Source organism: Brachycentrus maculatus, unplaced genomic scaffold (assembly GCF_059751285.1).
Source record: "Brachycentrus maculatus isolate JH-2025_06_01 unplaced genomic scaffold, ASM5975128v1 h1tg000222l, whole genome shotgun sequence".
Lineage (NCBI taxonomy): Eukaryota > Metazoa > Arthropoda > Insecta > Trichoptera > Brachycentridae > Brachycentrus > Brachycentrus maculatus.
In genome coordinates, this window is record NW_028280973.1 from 619,552 (window position 1) to 632,030 (window position 12,479).

Here is a 12,479-nt window from a genome sequence, read left to right on the forward strand (position 1 = left end):
TATTTTAATTCAAATTTAAATGAAAAATATCCTACAATATTTTGGGTATGTCAAAATACTTCTTCACAAATATTTGGACACACTCAAAATGTTGTAAATAAATTAACTGCTCAATTATGAGCTTAAATAATAAAAATAAAAATGAAATTATCTGGCGTTTCTCATGTATGTGATTATAATCCAGGATTCCGACCACACATACTAATAAAAGAGTTTCTGCTAAACAGAAAGCTTCTTTTCATCTCAATAATAGATGTCTATAGTGAAGTTCCAGTTCTCATTCTAGAACAATGTTTTGAAATTGATTTATATATATATATACATATATTTATACATATATATTATATATATATATATATATATATAATATATATATATATATATATATATATATATATATATATTATATATATATATATGTATATATATATATAAATATATATATATATATATATATATATATATATATATATATATATATATTTATATATATTGTATATATATATATATATAATATATATATATATATATATATATATATATATATATATATATATATATATATAAATATATATATGTATATATATATATAAATATATATATGTATATATATATATATATATATATAAATATATATATATATATATATATATATATATATATATATATATATATATATATATATATATATATATATATATATATATATTTATATATATATATATATATATATATATATATATATATATATATATATATATATATATATATATATATATATATATATATATATATATATATATATATAAATATATATATATATATATATATATATATATATATATATATATATATATATATATATATATATATATATATATATATATATATATATATATATATATATATATATATATATATATATATATATATATATATATATATATATATATATATATATATATATGCTCGAATATATTCCAATCTTTACCCGTCCCCAATGGTACATAGGGCACTGCATCGTATTGACGCAGTGTTATTTTGACCATTACTTACATGATGGCAAGGATATAACTCCAGTGCTTCAGACACCAGTCAAGGGTAATATTAAATAAATGTAACAGTGTAAAATCACTAATATTTAATTACACCCCCTCTGAGAATTGGAACCAGGACCTCCAGCACGGTAGCTTAACACTATTACCATTACACCTCCGCGACGGATAAGATATACATGTATATACCATATACTCATATAATACAAAAATTACTTTATTTTATGTGACGATTTTTATCGACAAATAATATATGTTACATAATTATATTGCTCGTATGTCTTTTCATACGAGTATAAGGAGTAAAAGTATTGCAGTAAAACCATTTATACCTTAATTAAATAGCCGAAGAAATACAGAGAAAAAAGGAGTTACTTAAATATATCCAAAATATTTTTTTTCGGTAAATATTTAACATCTACAAATTTCTGAAACCTGGTCAAATATTGCTGATATTAAATAAAAACAAGTATCGCATTAATCACAAATTTATGTTTTGATTCGGATGCGCAGGAATTATATCTGTCATGCATTATCATTTCAAGTTAAAAGCACGATATAGAATCATATAACACGTATTTCAAGCGACTCCTTTTTAGCGGTTATGCGCGTAGCGGCAGCGAGTTTATACAGCCTTCAGTAAGTCCACGACAGCCTCCCCTAGCGGACGTTACGTCACAAGGCTTCCACGCCATACCGCGGTGAATTAATTCAGTGCGAGTTCAAGAAACTGATATTGCAACTTAAAAACTGACACCCCATCATAATCGGTTTAAAAGTTTAGTGAAGTTCTTAAAACGACGGTAAAAAATGTTTAATCATTACGTCAAATTATACAAAATTGTTTAAGTGATATAAAAATATTTTAAATGAATAAGTAAAGCTTCTCATTCTGTCACTGTTTAATTAATATCAAGTTACTGTTTGCTGAAAACGGACGGCAGAATGATAAAATAATTCTACGAGGAAAGTTTTAATCATAAAAAGGTAAGATTATATTTCAGCACTTTGATCTTTCTTTCAGAAAAATGTTTCTTTGGATTTCAGTATTATAAATCTACCTGTAAGTTTCTTTGAAATTTGAAACCTTTCATTGAAAATGAGTTTCGGATTAATTTTGTGAATTTTCGGGTCAATAATCAAGACTTTACAATTATGATTAAATATTATTGACATAGAAATAGGGAATGTTAATTTGATTAGAAAAAAATATTTAACCTTAAAAATACAGCGTTAAATAATGTAATTAAATGTATGATATTTATCGTTTTTCAAAATTATTATTTTGCACTTATATTTTGTGCAACTGAATTTATTTTTATTTTCATATTTTAGACATTGGTTTTAATCTGATCATGCATAAGTATTATGAATTTTTTAGTTTATATCAATTGTTTTTTATACTTAATGTTCATAAAAAAATAGTATAAAATTGATATTTTGAAAGTATTTTTTTGGAATTACATCAAACACTTATTATTTATAACTCATCAATAGAACAGATTCTTCTGAATGCATTTTTGTAATTTGAATTGTTTAATAAATAACAAATAAATGCCCATTAATGTTTTGCATAAAAGCTATAAAAACAACTTATTCGTTTTTTTTCTTGCAAGATATAATTTAGTAATTATTTTTCATTAATATACCTACCTAGTATTTTAAAATTACTTAATATTAAAATTAGACAGTATAATGAGTTGAATATGTTTTTAAACAATTTAAGACAAATTAAAAAGGATACTAAGGATTAAGAAAAACTCTTTTAAGTTTTTAAGACATTTCCTTGAATTAAATTGGGTGTAATTTTACAGTATAAATATTTTTTTTAATTTGTTACTTTGAAGTGTAAGCAAAATAAAACGAATTTAAATGAGTATTTTTCGTAATTAATTTTTCTCCTTAATGTTGGTTTCAAGCGTATTAAAAATTGTTCTAATTTTTTTCAATAATTTTAAACTGGTGAGGCCATTTAAAAATAATAATTTTGAATGGCAATATGAAGGTAATCTTGATCCTCGTTAATCTTTAATGATGAGAAGTATATTAGAGAATAAAAATGATGTATAAAAATATTGTAAAAAAATACGTAAAAGTGAATGTTTTTAATTTTATTCGCCTTTCTTTTCTTTTATAAAATATTTTAATTACAAGTTGGAACAAACTTCAGGATTTATTAAATTGAATACATCGGCTGGGACACATCTCAAAGAAAATAAATAAATCACATTATCTGGATGAGAATTGACTTTTTCGGAAATTTATCTGGTGGTTTATGAGTTCAAAAACAACCCCAGAGAGCAGAAGCGTAATCATATTATCACCCTAACCCATTTAGAAGTACCCCTGTCATGTCTAATAAATTACGAGGTATCGAAGGGGTGACTTACGAATCACATTTTTTGTGTAATATTTAGTGAATACAATAATATTTAAACACTCAAAATAACAACAATTTTTTTACCTAAAGTTAAAAGTGCTTTATGAAATAATTACTGATTGCTGGAAATTTAAAAAGCTTACAAAATATTTGAATTATGCTTAATACAAACAAATGTAATATCAAGGCTAAAAAAGGAACAAATTATAACGATTTTTTCCTCATAATTTATATTTCTACGACGCCCTTAAAATATAACGCATTAAAATTGGTTCTTCTTAATAATAACTAATGACATAAAAATGTTAGTAATTCTTTTTTATGTCGCAAAAGATTACCAATAAGGGTTTGAACGATTTTTATTGTCAACAATTTCTATTAAATTAGTTAGGCGAAAATCTACGTAAATTTAGATGTTGGCATATTTTGGATTGCTATTGCTTATCTCGTCGACTTTTTGAGAGCAACTTGGAGCAAGTGACATCTAGGCTGGTATTATTTGATCAAAGAAATAAGAAAACTTTTGATGAAATATGATAAACGTACCCAATATACTCCATATAAATACATAATTTTGATTAAAAAACCTGAATAATATGTCGACTATTCTCTCCAAGTTGTTTTGGTGGTAATTACATATATGTATATCAATTTGAGCAGTATAAAATGCGTTCAACTCACATTTTGGAGGTCCTGAGTTCGATTACCATGGAAGGAAGAAAAAAATCAAAATAATTTTCACAATAATATTTATTGAATATTGCTCTAGTAATGCAGGGCAATGAAATTTGACGATATTAATGTTACATAAATGAGTTGCAGTGCCCTATGCACCATTGAAAGCTTTCTGTTTGAAAGTTTTCCGAAGAGAAATAAAAAATCAATTTTCAGATGTGGCTTTTTAAGGGTAGTGAAAATAAATTACATTTTTAATAAATGTTTTACTTAGTAAATACCACTATTTCTTAAAATCTACTGTGATACGTGGTTTGATGCATTCCGCATCGAAATGCATCGAAACACGTGTCATAGTATATTTTAAGAAGTAATGGTATTTACTAAGTAAAACATTAGTTAAAAATGGATTGATTTTACCACAAAGGGACTGCTGAATCAATTAATGAAAAATAAATTCCACCAATTTGTTAATTTTGTAAAGTTTTACGACCTGCTTTGAACGAAAAACAAAGCAATTATTTAAAATATATTGAACTCAGTCGAACAAATAATGGAATTAAACCACTTTTCTTTGAGAACGCTTTCTATTCTCTTAAATAAATAGCATGAATTTCCATTTTGTGAAATGAATAAATTAAACGAATCATCAATCGATATTTTCCAATATGTTTTCTTCCTTTGATCTTCCTTTCTTTTATATCGCTGATTTCATTACACCTAGAAATGAGTCCTATTTTTTATTCATCTTATATATATATATATATATATATATATATATATAGATTTATATTATCCACTGACACTTCGTGATGGAATTGCATTTTTAATTTATTATTAGATTAAAACCAATATTTTTAGCTTTTCCACTTTTTTATTTGACCAGCGACCGGGTTTCGTCGTTACCGACATCATCAGACTGGTGAGAGGCTTTACAAATTTGTATGTTATATATAAAAGAAGGCAGGAGTTGATAACCATGATTTGATATAATTTTATGAGAAATTAATTTAATTTTAGTGAATTTAAGTATTGTATGATATTTTAAATATTTTTTTTTTATAAAGGTTTTTTGTATTGAAAGCACGATTTTATATAAAGTTAAAATAGATTTGTATTTTTTGTAAATGAATTTAAATTATGTAACGAGGTATCAGGAAATGCTGGTTGACGGCTCCTTCCACTAAGCTGTGGTTGTCCGGGGGGAGTCCGAAGTTCTCTGAAATGTAAATTTCCCGGCAGTCATTTCTTATCGACAAGACATTAAGGCATCTATTGTTTCTTTTCTAATGGGTAAAGTAAGGTAAAGATTCTTTTCTAATGGGTAAAGTATTCATTCTCCCTTACTTTACCCATTAGAAAAGAAACAATAGATGCCTTAATGTCTTGTCGATAAGAAATGACTGCCGGGAAATTTACATTTCAGAGAACTTCGGACTCCCCCCGGACAACCACAGCTTAGTGGAAGGAGCCGTCAACCAGCATTTCCTGATACCTCGTTACATAATTTAAATTCATTTACAAAAAATACAAATCTATTTTAACTTTATATAAAATCGTGCTTTCAATACAAAAAACCTTTATAAAAAAAATATTTAAAATATCATACAATACTTAAATTCACTAAAATTAAATTAATTTCTCATAAAATTATATCAAATCATGGTTATCAACTCCTGCCTTCTTTTATATATAACATACAAATTTGTAAAGCCTCTCACCAGTCTGATGATGTCGGTAACGACGAAACCCGGTCGCTGGTCAAATAAAAAAGTGGAAAAGGTAAAAATATTGGTTTTAATCTAATAATAAATTATATATATATATATATATATATATATATATATATATATATATATATATATATATATATATATATATATATATATATATATATATATATATATATATATATATATATATATATATATATAAATATATATATATACTACTAGCCTTTTTGCAATGTCATCAATTGGTAATCTCTTAGCTCAATGTATTTTTTCCATTATTTTATAAAGCCCGAATTTGAGTTATTTCAAATTATGTTCTCCCTTGGATTGATAATTTTGGTCTCATTTTATTATATTTTTTAAAGGTAATGTCCGTACCTACCTCATTATTTAAAGATTTTTTTTTAAGGAGATTTATTATAAATACTGATGAAAATGCTAATGAATTTCTTATTTAGATAAAAATAACTGTTCTTTGTAGATAAACTTATACAAAGTAGTTATTTAAAAAAAAATTATATTGAAAAGAGTGAAATAAAATATACAACATTTTGAGTGTCTCCAAATACTTGTTCACAAATCTGGATTGTCTCCTATCAGGAGTTATTTTTTAAGTTATTTCTGTCATTTTAACATAGGCCGTAAGTCCTGTAAATTCCCAGACCTCCATATTCTTCTTCATCTTTGTTGAGATGCCAAAAATAATGAAAAAAAAATATTTTGTTGAAGATTTTACTACAATTTTATTTTGTGTGTGCAATTTTAGGAAATATTAAAAAAGTCCACCGTTATTTGTAACAATATTCATTCCAAAAAGCTAGAATAACTCTTTAATAATTATCAAATAAGAAACACATTATTTTTATTACAATTAAACACACACATTTTTCTAGGAAAAGAAAACTAATTAATATTGAAATAAATGTATTATAATTTAGCAATAACAGTAACCGACATTTTCGTTATTAAAACAGAAAACTTAACGTTCTATTAGCACGACATCATGAGAACCTTTGCTTTTTTGCACAAATAACAAATTTTGCATTTTAATTAAAAACAGATTTAGAAAAAAAAACCTTGCGATTTTTGTGATAAAGATGTAAATTAACAATCAAGATTTTTAAAGACCTTTAATTTTAAACAAAAATAAAGTAACCTATAACTATCACGCCATTACCCTGCAGAGGTAGGATTAACTGGCAGCTCATGATGGAGTCCTGGTACCAACCCAATGCAAGTAAAACGAAATGATGACGACGGAAAAATGAAAGAAGACAGAATTAAGATAAACGGTATATTTTAGATGTAAAAATGGTGAAATATGTAATGTATTGGTTCAGAAAAACAATACCTCTAAAATTAAGTAAATTGTGTTGAGATAGTTTGGAACAAATGAGCGAGGAAAACAGGGTTATACAAATAAATGAGTCGAATGCAGTTGGAAAGATGAGCAAAGGAAGACCGAAGAAATGTTGGCGTGATCAAGTATTCCAAATATTTAAAAATGGTTATGGTACAAAGAAATAATCGACGGAAATGAAGACATTCTTAAATGTGGAAGAAGCGAAGAATGTTGAATGCAAAAGAAAGAGTGGTCAGACATTCTATTCTCTCATTCTATTTTCAGACATATTTTTGACTAAATCAACCACATTGCTTGCATTAAGTATGATCAATAAGTGTGGTCAGGTTAGGAGTCGTAACAATCGGCGGGTATGTATGAGGAGATGCATGAACGTGGAAGAGGCGAAGAATGTTTGCAAAGACAGAGTGGTGTGGCGTTCTATTCTCTCTGCCTACCCCTGCGGAGAAGCGGCGTGATGGTTGGTTAGTTAGTTAGTTAAGTATGATCAATTGAAAAATGAATGTTTGCCTTACTACACTCGTAATGAATATTTTATTTACTTTATACCGACAATTTTCTTTGGAAAGAAAATTCTGCGAACGTTATTGTTATTCATGAAAATAAATATTGAAAGAATCGCTGAATTTTGGTGCGAACATTGTATTTTTATGCCTCACCTTTTCAACATCCTTAAAATATATTGATATTATTTATGGCTACAATACTTGGAAACCATACTCCATCCTTCTTATTGGCTGTTCCATTGTCCATTGATGGCATAAGTTTCCCTGAAAAGGTCGTTATTCCGTGAAAGCTGTTACCCTGAAAAATAAGTTTCACAAGAAAACTAGCGCCACCATCATTTCATACTTTGGAAAGATTTATCGAATTCATGTATTTTAGGGAAATTTTGAAGCTATTCGACCAAATCAACTGCGAAATTTTGACGTAAGTGAATTTTAATATTACGAAAATTTTTATCTCAGGACCAAGCAATGATTTGCTTAAATTTTAATCGTTATGTACATCGAAATTTTATTTGATGTTTCTATTTAACTAAAAAAGTTGATCGGTTCTATTTTACTGATACTTTTATAAAGTTTAATAAAAAAATGTTGAATTCAGATGATATTTATTACTTTTTAGTAACAAAACGGATTATATGGAAAAAAAAGATTAGCAACAATAAGAAAATGCACATTAAATGGCATATTAATACACATGTCACTAGGACGAAGCCAGTTTAAGGAATATTAATTCACAAATCAACATTAGTATATTTTCAATAAAGAAATATTACAAAAACTTCTTAATTTCAAATTATATTTGAGAGATCTCTTAGTTGATGGTTATTTTTCTAAATAACTAAAAATAGTTAAGCTATTTATTTCAAAGTTCATAACAAATAGCATGTCAACTGGAATAGAAAAAATAGCATATGTACATTTATCATGAGCAAAATTCTAAACGTTATATTTGTAGGTAAATGAAATAATAATGAGTAATGACAAGTTGTATGTAAGTTCTCTTAATGCCCAGACGTTAATTTTCCTTTCACAAAGTAATTTTTTAAATTCACATTAAGAAAATCAATTGAAATACATATGTAAAGCAAAATCAGTAAAAGAATAGGTATGTGAAATATGCATTGCACGTATGCCTACACGAATATATTTATATAATAATAATAATAAAACCCTTATCCGCACCCCAATGGTGCATAGGGCACTGCGTCATATAAACGCAGTGTTATCTTGATCGTTTGAAGGACACATGAAGGAAAGGCGTTCAGCCCTCCGCTTCAGGTACCAGTCCAGGGTTATATTGAATAAATATGACAGTAAAAAAATCAGATATATTTATTTTACCCCCCTTGGGAATCGAACCCGGGACCTCCAGAACGGTAGCCGAGCGTGCTGACCTTTACACTCCGGAGGCGGACTTTTATATATATATATATATATATATATATATATATATATATATATATATATATATATATATATATATATATATATATATATATATATTTATATATATATGTATATATATATATATATATATATATATATATATATACATATATATATATATATATATATATATATATATATATATATACATATATTTAAAAAGGTTAATTAAAATATTAAAAGAGAAGCTATTAACTTTAACAACTTCGTGAATACGTTTTTTAAACTTTTTTGTCAAAAGACTTAGAGTAATTAAAGAGAATAATGGTTAAATTATGTCGTGGCACGTTCGGAAAATTTGTTTGTTTACTTTAAATAAAATACGTGAAGAGTTTTAGTCCGTTCAGGAAAGTAATTGCCTAAATAGATTAGCAAGACCGCAAGGATGTCCAGCGCTGGAACGTACTATACACACGTGAATATATTCCAATTATTAAACCATAAGTGTTGGCACAAGTCCCATTCAGGATTTTCTGAAAATTTTCCTGAAAAATAAATCCGTTTTTTTTTTTAAATTCTCCGTGAAAAAGTTTATTTTTGTGCAACGTGTTTCAGAGCTAGTTCGCAAAATTTCGATGCATTATTTTTTATGGCAATGCAGTACAAAAAAGTTTTAATTTATGTAAATTGAATTTAATGTAATTTAATGTAAATTTAATATGATTTTATTATTAATCATAAAAAAATATTTATGACAATTTATTTCCTGCAACGCAAATATGTGGAAAATAACCTTACTTGTTCAACTCCGTTGAGTATTTTGCTGTAGTCATTTTGCTGTAGTCCTAGACGTTTTGGATTTGATTCCCAGGGACGTCAAAATAAATGTGATTTTTCTCTAATGGTATATAATACTAGCTGTACCCGGCCACGCGGTGTGGCATTTTAGTCTCTCTGTTAAACCTTATGGAGAAGCGACCTGATGATTTATAAGTTAGTTTTAAATTTACGGAAAAAATGAAAGCTTAAAATTTTATTTATTGCTTCGGCATTAAGTTTGTGGTAAGACATGTTACAATGATTAAAGAAAACACTTGTTTTTTACTACTTGAGTTTTATTATAGACTACATGTTTCAGAAGTTAAACTTCCATCATTCAGGTCTGTATAATAACTTTCTCGCAGTTTGGCCAATATATTTTTTATCACAATCTCCACACGAAATTTCATAAACACCACTTTTTTGTAATAAATCAATTTTAGATTTTGAGTTATCGAGGATTTTATGTAAATTATTATTTGTATAATATGCAGGTTGGATATGGAAGGGTAAGATTTTCGAAATATTTTTAGTTATTGAAACCGTATATAAAATTTTTCGACAATATTTATTTTTGAATGAATCATTATTAGGAGCTGAATATATGTTTTTTTATGTATAATAAAACTCAAGTGGTAAAAAAAAGTGTTTTCTTTAATCATTAAAGCTTAAAATATTATCATAACCACATATTTCACAGCACGTGAATTTCAATTAGATAAAATGTGTTTGAGATTTTTGATAAGTTTATATTACATGTCCAGTATTTTGTTTCAGCATAGCGCACTAGTGTTTGGTTGTGCCCGATGTAATACGAGAATTGTTATTATGTATTATATTATCCTTGGGAAGTGTCGGGAAATCAGTGTGCTTAATACCCTAGAAGTCGGGAAAACGTGACCGTAGAGAGATAACAGTAGGGAAACATATCACATGGTAGAGGTATATATAAGAAATTCATTTCCTTAAGAACATTTTACACAAACACACTGAGAAATAGAGAGTATAATGAATGGATTTGTTAATTTTCTATTCAAATCATAGTAAAAAATATTTGAGTAGTGTGGTTGTGGTGAATGTTGCACTAGTGTAAAGTGATCACTTAACTAGCCCATGAAAGGTCACAAGCTCTGTTAATACCCAGACATATTTTCTTCATCTTTGTTGAGATGCCAAAAATGCAAAAAATAATTTTCTACGTGGACGTTTGAGAACAAATATTTGACCACCCAAAATATTGTAAATAACATTTTTTTTAATGCTGCCTTAATTCTAAATATATTTAATGTATGGGTGTGTACCGCACTTTACGTACACGCTCACTCGGCTTCATAATGTTTCATCTTATTTTAGTTGCGCACAAGTCGTCGTTCTAGGCGGTCGTGTGGCTTCTCTAACTATGGTGGCTAGCTATGGTTAATAAAAGCAACATTTAGGAATATTTTCATTTTTCCCGTTTTAAAATCACATTTTCATATGGTTAACATAATACATATAATATCATCGGTAAATGCGGAAGTTTTTATCACCGTAAGGGAAGGGTAAACATCCTCTCTTGAATAACAGCGTTTTTTTAACGGCAACGCCTTCTGTTGAACGTATTAGCAACATACGCGATACTAAATATTGCTCATAGTGGGCTGCGGGCTTCTTGATAGCTGATAAAATACTTTATGCCAACAAGCATAAAAGAGAACGAAAAGAGAAAACACACAAGAAATGTGTATTTTTCCTTTCCATTCTCTTGTATTAACAGTCTGAGCCACAGCGACGTGTGGTCGAGTACAGATAGTACAATATTAAACGAATTCACTAAGTATAAAAGTCTCCATATCGTATTTATCAAATGATGAGCAGTAAGGTTCTATTCTCAGTATTGTCGAAGGAATTGCGTCTACCCTTGGGCAAGATAAATAGCCTTAATCTTTGTCAATAGTAAAGTCATTAGCGAGGTCCACGTAGTATGGCCAAAACGTGAGCCCCCCCCCCCCCTCCACTACGTAACCTAACGTAAACCATTACTAAGGACTTATTACGGACATGCCCGGTACATAAAGCTTTCAGAATGATAAAATATCACATAGGTGATAAAATTACGTGGACTGAATTAAACCGAAGAGTACATTAAAATAAAAAAATTGCTTAAAAAAATTATCCTTCTCTTAAAAAAAGTGATCATATTTTCAATCGTATTCTGTCTGATTTCAATGAAAAGTAAAACAAAATTTTAAACTGTGTACAAATACCTACTTGTTCCTGTGGGGTGAAAATAAATATTAATGATTTTATACTCTAATATTTACCCTGGACTGGTCCCTGAAGCGCTGGAGATTGTTTAAAGATAACACTGCATTAGCATGATTCAGTTCCCTATGCTCCATAGGGTGCGAATAAGGGTTAGAAATAAAGAAAATACTAGTTCACAAATCTAGATTGTCTGCATTTATAACTCCTAAATGCTGCATAAAAATTTCAAACAATGTTTTTATGCGTTTCTCGGTATGTCAAAAAATCCCGGGGTTCGGATCTCGCATGCATCCAAATAAAGAGTATTTGTAA

The 12,479-nt window shown here is 27.5% G+C and overlaps 1 protein-coding gene across 1 annotated transcript in view; it reads left to right on the forward strand.

Moving 5' to 3' along the window:
• Positions 1-1,728: 1,728 nt before the first annotated feature.
• The window catches only part of LOC148306848 (uncharacterized), a 154,932-nt gene continuing 144,181 nt past the window's right edge, over positions 1,729-12,479 (forward strand). Inside the window, exon 1 of the mRNA XM_088264286.1 lies at positions 1,729-2,042. The gene's annotated coding sequence lies outside the window, so the exon portion shown is untranslated. The remainder of the gene's footprint in view (positions 2,043-12,479) is intronic.